Source organism: Bidens hawaiensis, unplaced genomic scaffold, assembly GCF_021521415.1.
Source record: "Bidens hawaiensis isolate Kalapana, Puna unplaced genomic scaffold, B.hawaiensis_p1.1 tig00003393_1, whole genome shotgun sequence".
In the NCBI taxonomy this organism is placed as follows: Eukaryota; Viridiplantae; Streptophyta; class Magnoliopsida; order Asterales; family Asteraceae; genus Bidens; species Bidens hawaiensis.
Genome location: NW_027491189.1, coordinates 1585578 through 1610858, shown reverse-complemented (window position 1 = coordinate 1610858; position 25281 = coordinate 1585578).

Genomic DNA, 25281 nt, shown 5'->3' with positions numbered 1-25281 from the left:
TTGCACAACTCTCATGGGCCCGATCATATGAATTAAACTCGACCCACCAACTCTTGAATTCCCCCAAAAATGGTTGAATGAACTGAAATGGGGAAGTCAATCTCTTCATCACACTATGATTTCTTAGCCCAGAAATCCTCCTTCTAATTCTTTTAGCCAAATTTTTAAACCTTAACACGTCCCGAATGGAGATTGAGTACGGTTCGTGTTTTGGTTTTTCACAATCCAGGTGAAGTGTCGGAAGGACCAAATCACTAACTACTTCATGGCTCTCCTTACAAAGCTCCTTCTCGATCCGCACACTTGGCTCGTTATATATTAAATCTTCAAGCAGCTTTAGATCACCAAGTGGGTCAAACTCACCTTCATCCGTAGTGGCACAGTCCATCAACTCTTCACCAAACTCATCCTTAAATTCTTCCTCCCAAGAGGGAACATACTCCTCTACTCTCTGCTCCTCCATTCCGGTATCTTCAATCTCACTCAGGGTTTCAAACAAAGGTGGATTCAAAGGTGGAATATACTCCAAATCATTTCTAATGGCGAACAATACATCGTCCATTATTGATTCCAATTCTGGGGTTGGCTCTAGTATATTTCCTGATAAGTCTTTATACCCTAAGAAGTTCCCCATTTGATCATATGCAAATTGGTATGGAGGAGGCTTTGCCACAAGTGATTCCCATGGAGCTTTCCGTGCTTCGACATCTATATTCCTCCTCTCATAAGCATCATACACCCAGTGATCTCCGCCACACACTTTGCACCATGGCGTTCCAACGTGTCGTCCGAACATATTTCCTTTAAAGAACACTCAAAAGAAAAGGATCACGGGCACCAGATAAAAACAGAATAAATTACTTAAAATAAAATTAAACTAAAATTAAACTAAATAATATAACTAATCTAATCTAATATACGAAAATACAATAGGTAAATCCTAACCCGGGTCGTTCTCAATACGACTCTAACCGTGTCCCCGGCAACGGCGCCAAAAACTTGATGTGTGTATAATGATGCTCTCACAACTAAGCTTTAAATTTATTAAACAAGACTCCTAAAGAAACCACACAAAACCGGCAAGTGTACCGATCACTAATAGTATAGACCTAAGGAAGTCCGAGTATCGAACACAAGAACACTTGAAAACGTTAATGATACTTAACCCTAACCAAGACTCACCTAAGAATATCTAAATGATTTTTAATAATTAACTACTTAACCTAACTTACTTTAACTAAATTAATTAGCTAGAATTAACTTAACTTAACTAAACACTTGAAACTTAGAAACTTAACTGCAATCGGAGAAAACGTCTACCTAGGTAAGAATCATATTGAAGGTATAATAAGCTAATGGATTTAGGATTCTCACGACACCGGTTCCTAAGGATGACACAACTAAAGTTCACTCAAGAAAGCTAGATCACCTCTCAGTCTCACTAACAAACTCTAACTTACACTTAGTTGATTTTAAGAACAAACCGGGAAACGAATTGTTAAAGTGCTCTAATGTCGACTCTCCTCTCGGTCTCACCGACACACTACCCTAATGGAGACGAATACTACGCAACCAAGGATAGATGAACAATTTAGTTTAACTTAAATTAGATCAACTAATCGCTCAAAAACCCAAACCCGACAAGAACCGAACCCGTTCTCGCGCGATCCTAATCCTAACAAGTAAAAGCTATGAGACGAGTTTACTTCTTATCACCTCTCGGTCTCTAAGAAGGTGTTCACCCGCTGATTATATTCAATTAATACACTCACTTAAACCCTACGGTTGATCACCCCGCAAACAAACCCTAAACACCAAGTAAAGAGTTCTAACAAGCAACAATCAATCAAAACTTATTCAATTAATCAAAGCAAGAGGTATATGAGTATAACTAATAAATTCACAGCCACTAAACACAACCTAATTCAATGTTAAACCAAACTTTTCATTAACAATTCAAGTCATGATGATCAACAATCCATAAAACTCATTAAAACCTAACAATATTCATCTAACCTAGGTAGAACTAACACGTTCAGCCAATCATAATCAATGAACAATAGATGAAATAGATATAAATGATAAACGTGTTCATATAAATCTGATTACAAAAGGTTTGAATGCTTAAAAACCAAAAACGAACTCACAAACGTTAAAATAGTCAAAACCGACAACCGAAGGATAAAAGATGTAACCGTAAGCTTGTCCTCCTTGGTTTCTCCTCTAGAGCAGGTGTGGGATGGCTGGAAACTTGAATAAAATCGTTCATAGGCTTTTAGGGTTTATATATATGTTTAATCACCTCCTTCCTAATATAAAATAAGTTAAAACAAGCCCACTAGGCCCACTAGAAGACAAAATAGACGTGGTAGCTGATTCTTGAACATTCTTCGCAGCCTTGGGACATGTTGGAATCTACCACATGCTTCTTGAATGGTATGACCTGGTCGCGTAGCTCGAACATGACATTTTCTGACGTTTTTCGACTTTCATCTCGTTTATCTTCGTTTTTGCGTACCGGCTTCATCCGAGCTCCGTTTTAGCTGATTCTTTTTCCATTTGACTCGTTTTCTCGCTCTCTTCAACATGGAACCTATAACATACACAAACATTTAATTTCATGCAAGAAAAAGTTATATTCGTTAACAGTTTACGAACAAAACGACACAAAATCAGAATAAAACTCTATGTGTTTTGCAACACATCAAAGACTCACCAAAATAATTAATTGATTTTTTAGAATTTTTTTAACTACTTAACTTAACTGAATTAAAACTTTTGACAAAACTTTGAAAACTTTGGTTTAAATTCAATATATAAAAACGTCTACCTAGGAATGAATCATGTTGATAGAAATAACAAGACAACGGATTGAAAATATTCACGACACCGGTTATAAAAGATGACACAACTAAAACTTGTTTAAGAAAGTCAAATTACCTCTCAGTCTCTCTAACAAACTCTAACTTATTTTAGTTGATTTTAATGAATAAACCGGAAAAACAATTATTAACGTGTTCAAATGACGACTCTCCTCTCGGTCTCATCAACACACTATCCTAATGGAGACAAATACTATGTCACCAAGGATAGAGGAACAATTTAACTTAACCCAAATTAAACCAACTAGTTGCACATAAACACTCAAACTTGACAAGACAAAAACCCGCTCTCGTGCGGTCTTAATTCTAACAAGTAAAAGCAACGAGACAATATTACTTCTTATCACCTCTCGGTCTCAAAGAAGGTGTATTTTAACTGATTTTAGATGATTTATATTACCCACTTATCCCTACGGTTGTACACCCCGCAAATAAACCCTAAACACCAAGTCAAGTGTCTAACAAGCAATCAATTAATCAAAACTAATTCAATTAACTAATGCAAGAGGATTATAAGTAATAAAACATAAAACACAGCCATCACACACAATCTAATTTATGGTTTAGTTAAACTTTACATCAATAATTTAAGTCTTGAACATTAACAATCCATTATACAAGTCTAAACTACTCAACAATCATCTATCCTAGGTAGAACAAGCAAGTTTAGCTACTCATAGATTTTGGACAGCCATGCATGCTTAAGAAAAACATCACAAACATCAACTTAAACATGATCAAATTCATTCAAGATTCAAACACAATCAATCACAAGTCAAACTATCAATCACTTGCAAAACAATCCAAAATAAAAGACCAATTCAACAAAGTTAGGGTTCTTGAACAATAACCAAAGTTTAAAGATGATTACTTAGGGTTTATGGCTGAGATTTATGGATGTTATTGATGCCTAGCAGCTGCACAAGAACCCCCTTGATGTTCTTCTTCCTCTCCAGCCGCCACAACCACCAACAGCCGCCAAGGATTCCTTTTTTTTCTTCTTCCTGCTGTTCCAATCGCAAGGGGCTGCCAAGGTTAGGGTTTTTTGTATTTCGGGTTTCTTGCTTAGATAATGACTGAAATCCCTCTTAATTATCTTCATATAATATTATAAAAGGCTTCTAACTTGTGGGCTTGGGTTGGGCCTTGAGTTATAGCTTCAAAACTTGACCAACAAGTCATCTAGAATCTTCCAAATTGACTCTTTTTTCACAATCTTTCATAAACCTACAATTAACATTTAAACTTTGTAAATTATTGCACTTAGCCCCCAATACTTTCATAAAATAAACAAATAAGCATAAAAACCATGATAAATTCATAAGAAAAGTAAATGTGTTTCACTACACATCAATTGAGAACACAATTCAGAACATACTAGGATGAGTTGGAAGAAGTGAAGGCCATGAAGGAAAACTGAAAATCCTTAACTTGTTCCTCTGCATCGTTTTCTTCTTCAGTGACATCAATCCGGGCAAAGTTTGCAATCTGATTGTTGATGTTGAGTGCTGCCATCTGGTCATTCCAAGAAAATTGTTGAGCCACCAATCCCCGCTCACCCTCATTTGAACCAGCTGCATTCTCTCCTCTAGCACTACTCACCGGAACAAATTCTCTTTCCTTGTTTCACTTCTTGGCTGGATTCGTACATTCACGAGCGAAGTGACCTGGCTCATGATAGTATTGCACCTCAGAGTGTCTTTGTTAAATCCCACCTTCTGGTTAGCTGGCACATTCCAGTTGTTTCTGCTTGTTCTCTTGGTAAACTTCTTCGCTCTAAACACTTCCATGTCTATTTGCCAAGAGATATTCATTTCTCCACATCATTAGGTGAGCAATACACTAGTTTTTAATATATGTATATAATGAGTCAAAAATCACAATTCACATGTGAAAATGGAATAATGCAACAACCATTGTAAATATAAAGTAAATAACCGTGGCTCCTTTCTATTTGGTAACAACCAAAATACTTGGAGAATGAGGCCCTATTCTACTAGCACAAGGCTAAAGTAGTTAGGGGTGCGTATGATAATACTTATTGAGGCTCAACAACAACATAAAAATAAACTTTCGTGCACATAATCAATTAGAGGTATAAACAAAGATCGAGCAAATATTCGTAATAACACATAATGTTGAATTGTGGATTTGATAATGAGATCATAAAACAAGTAAACTTGAATATGGTACGCATGCCACCCCCAAAAGTATAAAATCGTAAAAAGGGGGAATGCGATTACTCACATGAAATAAGTAACTTGGAGGATTAGTTTGCGGTAAAACGGAAAGGTAAGTTCAACGAGCAAGACTTAGATTGAGAGGGTCTTGAGTTAGAAGATGGTCTAAAAGCTTTAAAGTATGATAATACGACAAGTAAGATAAATAATTAAAGTTTGAGGGTTAAAGTGTAAATACATAAGAAATTAAAGTAATGGTATTCTATTCATTAATTTTACTTAACCTTTGCTAAGTAAATATGTAGGGATTGGTTTAATACAATAGTGCATGACCCCTTGTTAGATATACCAAGATGGGTCTTGATAAATTGTCAAGTCCGAATCCGACATTGTCAAGTGATAAATATCATGAGATAAAATATTTAAAATAGAAACTTAACTAATGTTAGAAGTTCTATTAAAGAGAAACTTCAAACATTGACGTTAATCAAGTGTTCGGTTTAACATTCCAAGCTTGTTATAAGATCAAGTTGGATCTGACATACCAAGTACTTTAAGAAAACATTTATAATTAGTTTGTAAAAGATCTTAATAAGAAAATGTGAGATTCGGTGGCCCGAAACAGAACTTGTGTGTTTTAAGCGAGTGAACTCGGTTTAGTTTGGTTTGGTTGGTTCAAGACTTGGTATGTGACCAAGCTTGGGTCCAACAAATCCATATTTTAATAAAAAATACAAAAATATAAGTGAAAGAACTTAAACACTTAAATCTTACATACATTTTGTTTTAAAACAATTAAATAAAGAGTTAAACGAGAGTTCGGTCTTGGTTCGGTCCTTGAATCGGAATAAGACCGAGGATGGTTACCACATACCCAATACCATGGAACTCATTAGTATAATCATAGAAATTATAATACTAAAGTTTTACATACAACATGTTAGTAATAAAGTATTTAAACAAAAGTTCGGTTTTGGTTCGGTCCTTGACTTAGAATGAAACCGAAGATGGTCGCCACATACCCAATACCATAGAACTCAATTAAATGATTTGGAAACCAAAATGACTAGAAACTAAACAACATTAGTAAGCTTATATAAATTAAATTGTTTAACAAAGACTATAATAGTCCTCCATGTAGCCTTGCCTTGCAATACCAAAACCGACCATGGCTGGAGAAGGGAAAACCAAGGAAATAAGGGGAATATGTTTTATAAAAACTATACTAACAAGATTTAATTCACAAGAATTAGTTAGAAACAATGATTAGCATTAGTTTGACCTTGAGAAGTCAAACTACCAAGAATGTGAAAGATGAATACTTAGAACTTAGATTGGGAAGAGTTTGAGGTGAATGAGTAACCAAAAAAGGATTAAATGGTCTTGTTTATATAGGGAAAGAGTAAGGATTTAGGTAGAATGTTACTTTCAAGAGTTTTCATGCATTTTGATTGGTGTAAATGGTCAAACAAGGCAATAAGCAAACAAAAACGAGCTAGTGGGTCTGCAAACCTGTGGCCGCGCCCCGTGACCACCTCACCCTTCATGGCCGCGCTGCGCGGTTCCCATAGGGGTGGGGTTTGGTCTCCAGCTTTGGTTTTTGACGATTTAGGCCCCTGATGTTCGTTTTAAGTCGTTTTTAGCCAAAAAAGGGTGTTTTAAGGTACCGAAAAGGATGTTTTCTTGATCCGAAATGTGTGTAACATAAACAAACATAAAACCCAACATTTTATTAATATTAAGGAATCCGAAAGATAAAACGGGTCGGGTTTACCGTACAAAAACAAATACGTATTAGATCGAAAATGACGAATGTCACAACGTACATTTCGACATCCTTTACGACCACCTCATCAGTATTCTCTCTTTGATAAGTGATAATTTGAGGACCCCAGACAATGCTTATCCAAATATTTGTGTGTTTCATCTTCACGTACTTCTCAAATCTGAACTTCCACTCAGCAAACCCCTCATGAGACAGGAAATAGGGTACATGAGTAGCAGTTCCCATGACGGAATCCAACTCTTGATGTATAGCAACATTTGAGGATGATGTGTTAGTTAATTGGTCCATTTTAATTTATAGTCCAAGTGAACAGTCCAAAGATATACTAGTCTAACAACTAGGCCCAATAATAGAGAACCCAACAAAGAGCCCAATGGCCCGAAAACGATCTAATAGAGAACTTCAAAGCCTACAAGATCAGGCCTAATTACAATCAATACCCGAGAACCCTGAATATTGGCCGAAAACACCCAAATCTTCCCGAGAACAAGAAATGTTTGCTGTGAACGTATACTAGTTTCCCAAGAACAATCAAAAGTGCCCGAGAACACACAAAAGTGATCGAGAACAATCAAGAATGCCTGAGAACATAAAATAATGGCCGAGAACAATCAAAGATGCCCGAGAACACACAAACGTGGCCGAGAACGATCAAAACTTGCCGAGCACACTTAATATATGCCCGAGACCGATCAGAGGTTGTCCGAGAACACTGAAAACCTTGACTTGGTAAGCTTGGTTATTAAGTCAAATCCCGAGAATGATGGAATTTGAATTTTAAACAAAGGATCAAATCAAATCTTTCCCAAAATTATCTCAACTAGCCCCGACGAACACGATGAATAGCCGTTCTTTATTTCCAAAAATTCTCCAAATAATCATCAACCAAAAATCACCCTTGAATCAATGATATCACTAACACCGAACCTAGAATAGGTCTATAGGCTCTTATACCAATTGTAAGTCCCAGATAAGGATCTTTCAATGTGATATCACGTAAACCCGTTGTTAGGTGGAATCTAACAATGGATTGATTCAGTATAACACTAACAAACACAATAAACACAGGAATGCTTCAAAACACACGTTCTATTCAACGCCGGGTGGTTAAGCTCTTTAACAGTGATTACAATGATGATAATAACAAACTCTTTCGTCTCTCACCGTTTTACCACGACCAGCCCTCTAATAAACAAGTTACATCACATATATAATACACCAACAAACCCTAAGCCCACTCGTATACTAAGCCCACCAAAATCATTGATTTTGGTTTACATTATATAGCCCAAAACCAAAGCCCAAATACACTAAGTGTAAAGCATTAAATATAGCCCAACAATTGTGTTTCATAACTCATAACCTATGGTGATTTTGTGTAACGATACAAATATCGATGTGATAAGGGCATAGTGGATACGCCATTGGTACATCCTATATATAAGTGTCCTTACCATATTTCCTTTTGTAGTGTTATTTGGACCACTCGAAGATATGTGTCATTTTGTTTTTGGAAAAAAAGGTTTTCTCTTGATATTGATTTTCTTTCTTTATTTTTTGGTTTTTCTTTAATTTCGAGATGAAATTCCAAAAAGTTGTGAAGATTGTAACATTTGTTAATTTGAAACCCGACCCGTTTTTTTTTCAATGTGATATTAAACATTTATAATCAATAAAATGTTGGATGTCTATGTTTTAATCATGTTATTGATCATTGATACTAAATTTATATCATATTTACTATGCTAATATATTCACAAGTTTTGATGAATAAAAAATTCTTACCTCACATCGTTACTTATATACTGTGTTACATATTTAAAGTGTTTGGAAACTCGTATAACCTAACTCGATATTTGGAGTCCTAAATAATTTATTTATATGTATTTTGCCTATACATGTTAAGTTATACCTCATAAGTGTGTTTCTATCATTTTATAACTGTTGGTACATGTATGTCAGTAGTTCATAGTCTAGCATTTGTAATCGAGTCTGTAATGTAATTATGTTTTGTTTATGTTTGTTTTGTAATGCGCGAAGTTGTCAACAAGTTCGCTATGGCGAACTTGTTGAATCAGCGAAGTTATTGACAACTTCGCCTATGGCGAAGTTGTCGTGTATATAAACTGTTTCAGACGAAACAGTTGGTGTTGGTCGTTTTAGGGTTTGTTTCAGTGTGTTTCGTATTGTTACGTGTCATCTTCTGTAATAGTGACCGTGAGTCACGTGTTCGGTTATCAATATAACGTGTTTGATTTATTGCTCGTGTGATTCTATCTCTACACTCGTAACTACCTGCGCAGGGATTCCGCACCTGCGTTGTTAGCGATATCCCGTGTACGATCCGTCCAGGAACCTACAATTGGTATCAGAGCCAATCGGCTCGATTGTGAGGTTCGGGATTTCACGCGGGTGTAGAAAACGTCTCGTTTGACCTATTCGCGGGACGTGTTTTTGTTGGGATTGAGTTTTGCTAGTGCTTGACAGTCATTTTCAAGCCTTTGCATTGATCGGGAGCTGCTGGATTGACGAAAACAGATCTGAACAAACTTCCCTGTTCATCGGGCGAAGTTACCGTTCATCGGGCGAAGTTACCATTCTTCAGGCGAAGTTGCCGTCGCTGGAATTAGGGTTTTTGGCGAAGATATAAGGATTAGCGAAGTTAACTACAACTTCGCTCACTTCATAAGTTCGCCTTAGCGAAGTTATCCGCAACTTCGCTTCAAACCCAAGTTCGCTCAACTCATAAGTTCGCCAGAGCTAAGCGAAGTTATTCTTAACTTCGCCCAAATCAAGCGAATTTAAGATCTCAGCGAAGTTCTCTTTCAGCGAAGTTAACCTTCAAGCGAAGTTATTCTTAACTTCGCCAAGTGAGCTGTTTTAATATTTTTTTGTTTTTCCAGGTTTTTCAGGTTTTTGCAAGGATGTCGTCGATCAATATCTCCGATTTGGTCAAGATGGAGGTAGAAGCGGGGTCTGCCACTAAGGCCCCGAGGCTTATGAAAGGAACTGACTTCGTGGCATGGAAGGATAGATTCATCCAATACATCAAATACCAGGATGCCAAAATGTGGGTGTGCATCCAGGATGGATATATCCCTCCTACTATGCAATACGAAGGCCGTGACGTAGTTAAGAAGTACAGCAAAATGGAGGACGAAGAAAAGAAAATGTACGAGGCCGAAAGCAAGGCCCATGCTGCGATAACAATGGCACTTCCTCAAGAAGTTCTCCATACGTTCCGAAAATACACTTCTGCAAGAGAGCTTTGGGATGCTCTTGAAAATAGATTCGAGGGGAATGTGGGTATCCGTGCATCGAAGGTAAAACTTTTGAAGACCCAGTTCTCCGTCTTCAAATTTTTGAAGAACGAATCGCTGGATGATATTATCACCAGATACTATCATCTAATGACAGAGCTTAGCAATTATTCGATTGCTTACTGAGAAGAAGAGATCGTTGAAAAACTTCTCGATGCTCTCCCACCGAAGTGGGAAATGTACACCGTTCTTATGAGGGAAGACAGAGACTTTCCTAATTATGATCTTGAAACGGCAGTGAACAAGCTCAGAACTTATGAGCTTAATATGGTTCGAAAAGAAACACCTACAGATCAGATACAAGACCCTGGTATGTATGGTGCAAAGGTTAACTCAGGCTCAAGTTCAAGGCCTGAATCTGCTGCTTATTACTCTAAAGGGGAGTCAGGCTCTGACTCGTCTCATGAAGGAAACGTTTCTGTAAACACGAATGGTGATGTATGTTTCGTTGCTGGAGGATCTAGTACTTCAACGCCTCAAGCATCCTCAAGTGGTTTTTCTGCACATGCCTCGAGCAATAATTATTCCAAGATGCCTATGAGTGTAAAATCTGCTGAAGAGCAGTTTGCAGTCTATGCATCATTTATTGCTTCCTATGAAAACTACATCCATGGAAAGATTGTGGACCCTGCTGTTCTGGATGAGGACTACGACCAGATCGATGCTGATGATCTGGAGGAGATGGATTTGCAATGGCAAATGGCAATGATTGTGAGGCGTGTTAAACGGTTTATGCACAAAACTGGAAGAAAGTTTGTTGGTGGTAGGCCCGGGTTCGACAAATCCAAGGTAAGGTGCTATAACTGTCAACAGTATGGGCACTTTGCAAAGGAATGCAGAAATGAGAGGGTTGAACGAGGACAAGGTCGGCCTACACAACACTCAGGAGTTAACAGAGAGATAAATGCCATGTTGACCAGAGAGGCAGGAGAGTACAACTGGAATCAACGCTCAAGTGGTTCTGGTGAGCAAGCAAACATGGCTGAGTCTGAAGCTGAAGAATGTGAGAAGGTTGAAGAAATTGAGAAAGCAAATGAAGAAGAAACCGCTTTCATGGCAAATGACAAAGATAATCGCTCCGAGGTAAGTCCTAAAACTATTTGTACTAGTTGTGAAAATTTGTCTGAGCAACTCACTACGATAACTGATCAGTACGTCCGTTTAGATGCTGATTTTAAAACTATTAAAGAAGATCACCATTTTACTAAATCAAGAGAAAACAGTTATAAAATTAAGATTAAAGCATGTGAAAAGGACATTCAAAGCTTGAAAACTAAACTTGCTGAGAAAATTGAAATAATTGATCTTAGTTATGAAGTTTTAGAAGAAAAAACTAAATTGATTGCTGATCGGGATAAACAGATTGCTGACCATCAGGTAAAGGTGGTGGAACTGAACCGCAAACTTGAGCAGTTCAGGAATTCCTCAACCATCCTTGATCACCTCGTGAGTGATCCAGGTACCTCTGCAAAGAGGGGAGGAATCGGATATCACGAAGTTCCACCACCCTTTAACCACAATTATACTTATAATCCAAGTGTTCAGAAATCTGTTGATTTCGAGGTTTCTCAGACAACTCCTATCAAGATTACAAGTGTTGAACCAAGTGTTAACTGTGGCGAAACAAGTTCGCCTGTTTCTAGTGTGAATATTTCTGTTTCAAGTCCAGTCTCATCAGATTCGGATAAGTTGTCCGAATCTGGTCAGACAAAAGAGAAGGTAGGTTTACCCACCGATGGAGATAAAAATGAAGTTTCTAAAAAGAGTTCTCCACTCAATCCGTACGTCCCACCTTATGTGAGACGAACGGCTGGTAACACTGCCTCTACATCCAAACCAACATTTGACAAGAAAATGGAGAGTCGATGTTGCTTTAGATGTAACAAGTTAGGACATCTAGTTGCAGATTGCCCTTTGAAACCGAGATTTAGAGATGTAAAGACAAATAAAAATGAGAATAAGCGTCATTTTGTTCCTGCTAAAAATGAAAACTTTAAAAAATGCCAAAATATAACGAATTCAAGTTTTCATAAAAACCAACCTCATTTTTACAACCAAACCTCAAGATATAACACTTTCAATTCTCAAAGGTTTGGAAGGCATTACACCCAATCTGCAAGGAGATACCCTAACAGGACTTACAGAAATTATCCTGATACTAACTTGAGAAAGCCAGGGTACGGGATGTATCGATCCAAGACCAATTGGTCTTGGGTCCCAAGATTCTAACTCTTTGTTTTATTGTGCAGGAACAGTTGAACAGGGCTGCCAACAATCTTTGGATTGTAGATAGCGGCTGTTCCAGGCACATGACGGGCAACAAACACTTGTTGCAAGATTTAAAACCTGTTCAGGGAGCAAGAGTTAGTTTTGCTGGTGAAAGCGGTGGAAGGATTACCGGTAGAGGTACTGTGTCGAATGGGAGAATGACACTTGAAAACGTAAATTTTGTGGAGGAATTAAAGCACAATCTGCTGAGTGTGTCGCAGATCTGTGATAAAGAATACACTGTCCATTTCACTAAAAATGAAGCGATTGTATTGAAGCCTGGTTTTCATATACCAGAAGAATGGATAGTAATGAAAGCTCCACGTGAAACGAATACATACGTGATGGATATGAGGTCTACTGAAATGGCCACCGGAGAATCTTGTTTAATGACAAAAGCAAGCGAATCAGAATCAGAATTGTGGCACAGGAGAATGGGACATATTCATCTTCGTAAGATGAACTTCATTGTCAAAAATGGGCTTGTGATGGGCGTTCCCTTAAAGAGTTTTAACTTTGAAGATAAATGCATAGCGTGCAAGAAGGGAAAACAACACAAGAAAAGCCATCTCACCAAGACGATCAACTCAATTGCTGGTACTCTAGAACTACTTCATATGGATCTCTTCGGTCCGGTGAATGTACAAAGTCTAGGTGGTACTTCTTACTGCTTGGTGATAACTGATGATTACTCGCGATACTCGTGGGTATATTTTCTGAAAACGAAAGACGAGACGACTCAGATGGTGAAGAATCTAATTACAAAAGTCGAGAACGTCATGAGTAAATCAGTTAAATTCATCAGAAGCGACAATGGGACAGAGTTCAAGAACTTTGAGATGGAAATCTTTTGTCTTCAGAAGGGTATTGAGCATCAATACAGCGCTCCGTATACTCCACAACAGAACGGAGTAGCTGAAAGGAAGAACCGAACGTTGATTGAAGGAGCCAGAACTATGCTGGCAGACTCAAAGCTTCCTGTGATGTTCTGGGCTGAAGCAGTTGCTACAGCCTGCTATGTTCTGAATCGGGTGTTAACCGTTAAGAGACTTGGAAAAACCTGTTACGAGCTTATGCACGGAAGGAAGCCCAACTTGTGCGGTCTTGAACCTTTTGGGTCTCCTTGTTCGATTTTGAAGACTAATTCGAAATTTGGTGAAGTAGCTGATGAGGGAATCCTAGTCGGTTATGTTGTTGGGACTCCCAACAGACGGGTCTTCAATACGACAACTTGCAAGGTGGAGGTGGTTTGTAACACCGACATTACTAGTTACCAACCGCCAAAACCAAGCAATGGACCTGCTGAGCTGTTTGACTATGTTAAACTTTTTAAGTCGTTTAACGTACCTACTTTGGAAATTTCTGAAGAAGACGAAAGAGCAGTGACGAAGATGATTTTTGATGAGGAAGAGGAGGTAGTGCAACATCAGATGACAGAAAAATCTCAGCCTTCCACATCAAACCCTATCGATACCCCTGCGGCCTCAACTGAAGATGAGTTTATTAATCCTTTTCACTCTCAGCCTGAAACTACCATAGATGAGATCTCTTCAAACTTGGAAGACAATTTGCATGTCGGTGCTGTTCCGACCACGAGAATTCACAAAGATCACCCATTGGAGAATGTTATAGGTGATGTGACCTCTAGTGTACAAACCAGAAGTAGCTTGAATGAGCACACCTGTGTTTATACAAGCATTAAAGATACAGGTATCATGAACGAATGTTTGTACTCTTGCTTCATAAGCCAAGTCGAACCGAAGAATTATCAAATGGCTTTAAAGGACAGCTCGTGGGTCGAAGCCATGCAAGAAGAGTTGGCTCAGTTCGAAAAAATGGAAGTTTGGACTTTGGTTGAAAAACCAAAGAATGTGCATGCTATAGGCACGAAATGGGTGTTCAAGTGCAAGAGAGATGAAAAGGGGATTATCGTGAGAAATAAGGCGAGGCTGGTTGTTAAAGGTTTTAATCAACAAGAGGGTATTGACTACAATGAGGTTTTCGCTCCTGTTGCCCGGTTAGAAGCGATTAGATTGTTTTTGGCGTTTGCTGCATCTAAAAAGATGAAGGTGTTTCAGTTAGATGTGAAGAGCGCGTTTCTTAACGGGAAAGTTGATGAGGTTGTGTTTGTTGAGCAACCTCCGGGTTTTCCTGACCCAGACTTTCCGGATCACGTATACAGGTTGAGCAAGGCGTTATATGGGTTACATCAGGCACCTCGTGCCTGGTATTCAACGTTATCGGACTACTTGCTGGAAAATGGTTTTGAAAGGGGATTGATTGACAGTACGTTGTTTGTGAAGAGAGAAGGATGTGACTTCCTACTGGTTCAAGTCTACGTGGATGATATCATTTTTGCTGCATCAAGAGTATCCATGTGTCAGGATTTTGAGGCTGTCATGAAGAAACGATTCGAGATGAGTGCTATGGGTGAACTAACCTTCTTTCTAGGATTGCAGGTTGATCAGAAGAAGGATGGGATGTTCATTCATCAAACAAAGTATGTTCATGATGTGCTGAAGAGATTCAAGATGGAGGACAGTTCTCCATATGACACCCCAATCTGCGTCAATCACAAATTGGGCGCTGAATCAGATGGTGACGCAGATGTGGACCCTACTCTGTATCGGGCGATAATAGGTTCATTAATGTATTTAACTGCTTCTAGGCCCGATATAATGTTTTCTGTTTGTCTTTGTGCTCGTTTTCAGGCAAACCCAAAGGAATCTCACATGAAAGGTGTGAAGAGGATTTTGCGGTATCTTAAGGGCAAGCCGAAACTAGGGTTGTGGTACCCAAAGGGAGGAGACGTTGAACTGGTGGCGTATACAGATTCTGATTATGGTGGCTGTAATCAGAGTCGGAAGTCAACAACAGGAGGCTGTCAGTTTCTTGGAGGAAGATTAGTTTCCTGGCAGTGCAAGAAACAGACATCAGTTGCAATTTCAACATGCGAAGCTGAATACATGGCAGCATCCAACTGCTGCTCTCAGGTTTTGTGGATTCAGCAACAATTGCGCGACTATGGTCTGAATTTCTTACTTACTCCTATTTTAATTGATAACACTGCCGCCATCTCAGTAATTAACAATCCCGTGAAGCACAGTAAAACTAAGCATATTGACATTCGTCATCACTTCATACGGGATTGTGCTGAGAAGAAACTGATAAAGATCGAAAAAGTTGATACACTTGAAAATTTTGCTGACTTGTTTACAAAAGCGTTTGATAAATCCAGATTTCAAAACCTAATTGAGCTAAACGGGATGATCAATCCCGAGTAACCATGTCTTTGATTTAAAAAAAAAAAAAAAAAAAAAAAAAAAAAAAAAAAAAAAACATGGGTCATTTTTGCTTAAAATTAGTCGGTTACCTCAGTTTGATGGACATATCCTAGGATATGTTTTGGTCCTCGTTTCAACGTAGAGAATGAGGATAGCCATTAACTGGAAGACTGAAAGTGACCGGGGCAGCTATGACGTGTGTTCTTTCAGTTGCTGAAAATTAGTCGGTCATACTTAGTAAGAAGGACACATACTTGTATGTGGTCGGTCCAGTTGATCCATTGGATCTTCAGGATAGCCGTTTACCTGACGACTTTGACGTGATTGGGGCGATTGAATTTAAAGTTTTTTTTTTTTTTGTGGGAAATGAAATTAATGTTCAAGTCTGTTACTTCGTATGAAGTTCTATGCTGTGTTTAACAGAAAATTGATCCAACCTTGGAAAATGATATATATATTGATTGTGTGTGCTTAACTAGTGAAGTTATTAGGCTTAAAAGGCTTTAGAACAGTCATTGTATGTCATGGTAATTTTTATGCTGCGTAAAAGTGTATGTGATACTCACTTAAATTTACTCGAATTTACGTGGAAACTCCTTAAGAGTTTTGTATGTCTTCATACATATCTTTTCGAAGGATAGGCAGAAAAGCGACTACCCAGTCATACACGAGCCCGTGAGTGTTCTGATTCCCGTGAAGAAAGCATTTCAAGATACTGCAGTGATCCAGATTCGGGACTTGCAGTGATTTAGTACTCCGAAGTCGATAAAAATGTTTAATTTAAAAAAAAAAAAAAAAAAATAAAAAAAAAAATATATATATATATATATATATATATACGTGTATATTTTTAAATACTTATGAGACATAGTAACAATCAAAATTTCTCAAGTCTGGAGTTAGAAGAAAACGGGAGGCAGACATAGTGTATCTACAAGATAATCAGACATTATGGGTCGAAGTCAATTCGGGGTGACTTGGGTATAGCCAAATACGCTTTGAGAATAGATAGAAGACATCATTATCTCTGAGATGTTGCCAACTTAAATTTTTGAGCTTAACTGAACCTTAATCCGTATCACAGAAACGATGAAAACCATTTACGTTATTTACATGCTTACAACCTGTGTCTCTATGTCATAATACAGCAAAACACGGATCTAAGTGACAGTCACATCGTTAGTATGATTCCTGTTAGGATCTTTTCTAAAACGTAGTGGTCCCTGACTAGACTGAAATTTGATCCCTTATTTCGTTAAAATTTTTCTAATTTTTTTTTTGTTTTGTTTTTGTAGTTATATTATTTTATTGTTGGTTACTAGGTCTTGATCATATTTGTTTAACTCTTTTTGGTAATTGATAAGGTTAAATTCAGGATTATTCAAACTTAAAGGGCTGATTTTGAAAATTACGGGCGAAGTTGTTGAATTCGGCGAAGTTGTGCTTAACTTCGCCTTGGCGAAGTTAAGAGTAACTTCGCCTGAACCAACTCTGCCCTATATAAGGGATTGTAAACAGTAACTATATCACTTTTTTCGAATTACCGGCGAACTTGTTCGAATAACCAATACATCCGGATCTTATTCTTCGCTTTCGATTTCGATCTTGTGTTCCTAGTTTCTACTATACTCGTGGTATGTGTAGTCAATATCATCCTATCTTTCTCGTTATAGTTTTAACCGGTTCGAGACCTCGGGTCGTCGAACCTTAGAAACCAAGTTTTCCGACCTCACGTTACGTGTTCATGGACGACCTTTTCATCTTAACACCATTGAAATATGTTGGACTTCATTGTTAGATCGTTAAATCGGTCCGAAACATCGGATAAACCTTGTTTGAATCTGAACAGTCGCCGTTTCATATTCAGGCGAAGTTAAGGTTTACGCGAAGTTATTCTCAACTTCGCCAGTGGCTTAAGTTCGCCTTCAGCGAAGTTATCCACAACTTCGCTTGAAGCTTAATTTCGCCTATGGCGAAGTTATCCATAACTTCGCCTTGAACACAACTTCGCCTATTTCAAATTTTTTATAAGTTTTTAGACGAACTTACAGATGAAGCGAAGTTGTTCCCAACTTCGCCTCACCTTTAAATTCGCCTGTACATCACAACTTCGCATATGGTACACAGCGAACTTGTGAGATGATTATATGGTCTCTAACTTGATTTGTTTTGTGCAGATATGGCTGCTGTTGGAGGTACTGGAGGTGATGATGGTGATGAGCAACGACAATTCTTCCCAGCCCATAACCAATACATCACTTTGGATCCAGACGCACGAGGCGTTGAAGACTATAGGGAGATTATCATATTTCTCCAACGATCACGAGTTTTTCACGCGATCACTAATACACTACCCATATCTCTGCCCAACATTCAAGATTTCTGGCAGACGGTGTATTATGATTGCAGACCTGAGCCTCCAGTGATGCGAGCAACTGTCAATGGTCAAGACATACAGTTTTCCTCGGAAGACATACGGTTGGCTCTGCAGTTCGGTGATGAAACGAGAGACGACCCAACGGAATTCGTAGCTCCTTTCCGTGACGGAGCTTACTTAAGGATGGGTTATTCGGGTCCGCTGGGGGACTCGCAGAGGAGGAAAGGCTTTCTGCTGGATCAATGGCGCTTTTTGATGCATGTGTTGATAGTATGCATGTCCGGCAGAAAGGCAGGAACAGACGGGATGGGTGCGACGATGCAATCGGCTATGATTGCGCTGACTTACAACCGCAGATATTCTTTTAGTCAGCTAATCTTTTACGAGATTGATCGTCAGAGACGGGCGACGGCGCGCGAGCGTTTTATTATGTATCCTCGGTTTCTACAAATGATTATTAATCATGTCGCTCCGTCTATACCGCAAAGACGCCCTATCAGATACGTTGAGTGCGTAACAAAACGTATCTTTGCTCAGTGCAGAACGTCGAGCACTCGTAGCAACCCTGAGCGGCGTCCCAGGCATACTCCACTTTTCGGGTATCTCATTAACCCGGAGTATGTTCCTGCAGGAGGGGACGAGTTCAGGGATCCGCAACCACATCAGGCGGCAGCACCTCATGCTGTATCGGCTGCGCCTGTTGTATCTTCTGCTGCTGTGCCAGCTACTATATCTCAGGCTGTGTCCACTGCTGAAAACGTTGATCTAGATGCTGCTTTTAGTGGACATGGTTTGTTTGATATGGATGTCTCGGGTCCTCAGTTTATGGATGTTACCAGAGCAGCTACTTCGGTAGCTGACTCTGATCTAGACGAGACGTTTGCTGAGGCAAGAAGACTTATGGTGTCTCGTGAACGGACTACGGGAAAGAGGCCGAGAACTGTGGAGGAGGATGAGGATGAAGTGGATGAAGAGGAGGCAGTACAGATTGTGCTAAGACGCTCAAGAAGAGAACAGAGAGGGATAGGTTCGGGAGCTGGAGAATCTTCAAGACTAGTACGTTTTGCTCCACCTGCCTTATCTGGTATGTCTCTTATTCCTACTACTGCACAGGTTACGGCGATCGAGACGTCGGCACCAACAATTGTGTCCCTACCACCTCAACCGCTTAATCCACCGGTGGTAGTTGCACGGTTTGTGGAGTCGACAATCACTTCTACTGCAGGGTTACCAAGTGTACCACCTGCGGTCACTTCTGCTGATGTTCCACCAACTCCATTGCCTACTTCAGATACCGAGAGGATTCTTTCGCTAGAGCGGATTGTTGCTGAACAGTCAAAGACTATTGACCGCCTAGTGGAATCCAATCGACTACAAGCTGCCCTCCTGCTTGAACATGGACGAATAATAGATGCCTTCAAGGATTACTTGGCATCTCAGGGGGAGAAGACGTGTAGGGGCGATGAGTTGAGAACGAAAAGACGAGAAGATCATGATGATGATCCCAATGCACCTTCAGGTGCAGGTGATGAGCTGCCAAGAACCTCTCAGGCTCTTGGAGCCTCCACAACTGAGGGGGAGTCTACAAATGCAGCTGGTGATGATGTTGTAGTTGTGGATGACGACGCTGATGTTGAAGACGTTATTGATGCGTTGAAGGAGTTGGATGAGGAGGAGGACGATGAGTTGATGGATGATGATGACGTGTTGCCTATGGATGAGATTGAGAGGATTGGAAAACAGATTAATGTGGAAGATGTATTAGAAGAAGGTGAGATTGTAGATGATTCAGTGGAACATGAGATTCCAGCTGTTGAGAGATCAGAATTGGGGGATGAGAGCGTGATAGAAGATACAGTATGGGAGGAGCAGCCGAACTGGAAAGAAGGCTGTGCTCAGTGGTTTGTTAAAACCAAGAAGCCTGCAGTGCCAACGATGTTCAGAAAGACTTATAATATAAAGGGCTATGCAGAGTCAAAGAAAGGAATCATATGCTGGTTGTACGACAAAGAGCTGAAACTATTTGTGATCAAACGGTACGACGGCATTCAGTACTTTAAGAGATTGTTGAGATCTCTGAATTCCTTACCAGAATGTGAGGTGAGAGATTTAGCGAGATTGGGGCTGATCAATAGAAGTAATGATGATATGGCAAGAATCATTGGGAAGATCGTCTGGAAAGAAGCCATTAAAGACAAAAAGTTTGAACTGCTAAAGCCTCAAAAAGGAAAGTTGATAGAAGACAAAGACCGTGGAATGAGGGCTGACGGCAAACCTTGGATGGTAATGAAGTATAAACCAGTCCGTCATTTGAAAGAAGTACCGATGAAAGTTATGCCCAAGAACGTCCTAAAAGATTTAAAATGGTGGTACGTGGATTGTGAGACAGCTGAGGCGGTAATGGAAGATGACGATGAACAAGAAGTACTTCGGGTGTACGACCCGATGCATCTTGTTAATCTATCGAAGGCTGATTTGAAAGTGCTCAACGAGAAGAAGATCTTCTACATTCCTGCTTGGAAGGATCAAGCTAGGAAATGTCAAAGGGTAGTGTCGGTATGTGTGAGAGAAGGGGCGCACGCGTAGAGGTGAAGATTACAAGACTCAAGATTTGAAGATCAAGATATGAAGCTACTGCCAAGGGGGAGTCTGTTGGTACATGTATGTCAGTAGTTCATAGTCTAGCATTTGTAATCGAGTCTGTAATGTAATTATGTTTTGTTTATGTTTGTTTTGTAATGCGCGAAGTTGTCAACAAGTTCGCTATGGCGAACTTGTTGAATCAGCGAAGTTATTGACAACTTCGCCTATGGCGAAGTTGTCGTGTATATAAACTGTTTCAGACGAAACAGTTGGTGTTGGTCGTTTTAGGGTTTGTTTCAGTGTGTTTCGTATTGTTACGTGTCATCTTCTGTAATAGTGACCGTGAGTCACGTGTTCGGTTATCAATATAACGTGTTTGATTTATTGCTCGTGTGATTCTATCTCTACACTCGTAACTACCTGCGCAGGGATTCCGCACCTGCGTTGTTAGCGATATCCCGTGTACGATCCGTCCAGGAACCTACAATAACACAATAAATTATTACATGGATCTTTAAACATGTAACTAGGCTAAGTACTATATCTAATTAATTGTTGTAGCAAATGTTTCTTCCCATATCTTGAAAATACAATATAATACAACCCAAATGACCCCTAAAACTATTCACCCTACCCCCTTTCCCCTTCTCCAAGTGTTACAAATTCTTACAAAAACAAACTTTCCTAAGTTAGCCCCTCCAAATCTTGTTATTTATATGAGACTATCATCCCCTCTTTTTCTTTTGTACCATTATTTTTCTTCTTTGAAATTCAAAGAAGAATTTATCTTCTCCTCTCTTCCTCTCTCATCTCCATGTTCTTCATTTTTTTCTTATTGTTACTATTTTGTCAAAAATTAAGGTAATCAAGTTGTTGTGTAACACTAGTTGTACTATCCTTAAGGTTTCTTTTATTCTTGTCATCTTCTTCATTTACATGGTTTTCAATTAGCCATCAAATATTCATGTCAAGAATCCCACATAATCTGTACACCATGATGTGTGTTGTGGAGGAGACAAAGAACTAAAGGTTGGAAGATGATCTTTAATGGTCACATCGTAACAAAGTTCTTACATTCCTTGTAACTTTATGTTTTATTTAGATTTTCTTTTATACAATACCCATAAGGGTTTGATGATACGTATTATTTATATGATGTATTCATCACCCATCATGGCTTATAATTTATTTCCACCGGAAACCATTTCAAAATTTAAAGGACATTAATAATTATAATGATTCAGAATTGACAGAATTCTTGGCCATCAAAGGTTGAGCCATAGATTTATCATAACAAATTTAAATAGTGGAAGACCAAAGCCTATGACTAAACGCATTGAGTTTTGGTTCTAATAACGTTTTATTTGTATTTTATTTCATTTTTATGACTCCATAGTGATCAAATTAAAATTAGTGCACAGATCTGTATCTATGTAGTTCTTTACATTTTTATACGATTTTTAATGCTCACCATTAACATATGAACTGTGATTTACCTACCTATATGTATACTAAAACTTATGTATTCTCACCAACATTTGTGCTTTTCAAAATTCAAGAACATGATGTTTTTGTTTCTTATTATCGAATTTGTGTACTTGTTTAATGTTAATGAAATTAAAAAAAATATTGTATATTTAATTAGTGTCTTTTGAGATACTATCCAATCGATACGTTACACCCCGTTATTTTCAGCCGCATTTGGTCGGGGTGTGACAGTGGTATCCCCAAGTTAATGAAGTAACATATTCTGAATATGTTGCTAATCAGGATCCCAAACTAATCAGGAATACGAGATTCAACATATCAAGAGATATTTGCAACACAACGAGATCCCTAAGGATGAGAATCCTAAAGCCTTTCATAGGAAGGTATCCAGGTTCATTGTTGTAAATGACATTCTCTATAAGAAATCTCTTACAGGTCCATACTTGAGATGCCTGGAGGGTCCTGAAATACAAGTAGTTCTAAAAGATATCCATGATGGCGACTCTGGGAATCACACTGGTGGTCGATCATTGTTATCCCAAATACTTAGGATTGGTTAATATTGGTCAACCATGAGGAAGGATGCAATGGTCTATGCTCAAAAGTGTGATGCCTATCAAATAAAAAGCAACATTCTTTATCAGCCACCTGAACCTATCCATCTGATCGTGTGTCCTTGGCCCTTGATGAAGTGGGTTATGGATATTGTGGGCAAAATACCGAAGGCTCTAGGAGGAAAGGTTTTTATGTTAGCAATGACAAATTACTTTTCCAAATGGATTGAACTAGAAGAATTTGTCTAAGTTAAAGAACAAGAAGTGATAACCTTCATCAAGAGGAATATCTGGACATGTTTTGGAATCCCAGCTGAGATTATCTGCAACAACGGGTCTCAATTAATTGGCAAAAGGACTACCGAATTTTGTGCTACATGGGGGATAAAAATGATCACTTCCATGCCAGTACACTCTTATGCCAATGGAAAAGCGGAATCTTCAAACAAGATTATCGTAAACAATTTGAAAAAGAATCTAGGGACAAAGAAAGCAAAGTAGGCCGAAGAGCTATCATTCGTGTTTTGGGCATATTGAACTACATCAAAGAATGAAACAGGGCTAACTCCTTTCTCTTTAGTGCTTGGGACCGAAGCGATGATGCTGACTGAGATGATGATCCCTACTGCAAGATCCTGCCTCCAGATACCTGAATCCAACAATCAGGATCATGCAGATGATCTAGAAGTACTATCTGAACTCAGGGACTCTGCAAGAATCCGTATGGCAACATATCAGCTATGAATCACCAACTCCTACAAAAAGAACATTAGGGTAAGAAGTTTTCAAGTGGGAGATCTAGTACATTTCAAAATACAAAGGATCATAAGTTTGGAAACTTAGCACCCAAATGGGAAAGAACATATAAGATCGAGGTTGAGGCAGGAAAAGAGCATATCGGCAATGTACTATGGATGGCAGGATCCAGCCAAGATCCTAGAATGCAATTCACCTTAAACTTTATTCCGTGTAAGTTAGAATTTTATTTCTAACTTGGTATGGTATGTATTCAGACTTTACTATTTTAGTTATTTTTACTATTATTCTTGAAACCCATTACTAACTTCAGCATGGGAGGGATTTTAACCGAGCCAACACCCACCCTCACAAAGGTTCAAGTGCTTTTCATAATCGGGATCTCGACTAAGAAGTGAATGCATTCCTAGGGGTTTGGCCACCTCTCTAAGTTTAAGGTCTAAATCCCTTCAAAGGTTTAAACGTTCTAACCTTTCTACAAATTTGGTTTAAACACCTAGCTAGGAGCGCACATTGTCCACATGCTATTCGAGTTGGCGGGTCCAGTTCATCTTAATGGTGGCTGACAATTTCGTTATTGTTGGTTACATGGTGGATCCTCAAGAATATTGTCAATGGAGTAACATGAACATGTTATACATCGTGGCTTGCCCCAAGTATATTCACAATGTTTTGGCATTTTCATGTTATTCACATTGGCTTGTCCCAAGTATTTGCATAAGGTTTTGGCATTTTCATGTCACTCACGATTGGCTTGTCCCAAGTATTTAACACCTATGTGTTAACCCAAGTTCAAATATATTTTAGGATTTTTCGCAGGATCTTTATGATCAACTCTATTTTGGGATTTTCCCCGAGGTCTTTATGATCAAATATTTTGGGATTTTCCCCTGGATCTTTATGATCAAATCTATTTTGGGATTTTTCCCAGGATCCTCATGATCACCTAATCATCTCAATTATTATCTTAACATATCTTGCATGGTTTCATAGTTCAACCCAAGATAAAGATTATGATGATTGAGTGGAACCTTGGAGATTCCTAGTTTCTATGAATATAAACCTTATCACACCAGGTTTGATTACTTATTTACTTTCCTAAGTATGTGGTGAAAAATTATTTCCAAACTTATACTTTGGCCTAGTTAAAGTCTAAGAGAGCTTTTTTATCAATATCTTTTTGGTATAAAAAGGAATAGAAAATAGTAAGGCAAATATTATCATTATACTAAGCAAAAGGATATTCCTGACTTCGTCCTGAAACTCAGGATCCCTTCGTCAAGAATGTTTAGGGTTTTCCTAAACTGAAAATTAAAGGCTTCCTCCTTAAACTTAGGATCCCTCAAACTTGATTATCTATTGTTTTATACAACATAAAAAGTAAATTGTTTCAAGCATCACCACAAGAAAAAAAAAGTAAATTATTTTACAACCATATTGAATACCATCAATTAAAATCATCAAACAAAAATGGGCTCGGCTTTATATTTTTTATCCTTCACTACCTCTCCGAAAAACCAGCAACCATCCCAGCATGAACCACTATATCTTCATCACCAGCCTTCACCTATGCATCTAACTTTCACCTTAACAGCCTTGCTTGACTCAGCGAGATCCTCTCCAGAAACAAAGCCCAACTCAGCCCTCATCTCTGCCTCCCTCACCTTGTCACACCCCGATCGTGATGGCGGAATAATCGAGGCGCGGCGACTAAGTCGTGATTGTTGAGCACAATAGTATAAAAGTCTAAATGCATAAACATAACCAAAATGTCAAATATTACACCATCCAGGTAACATGAAA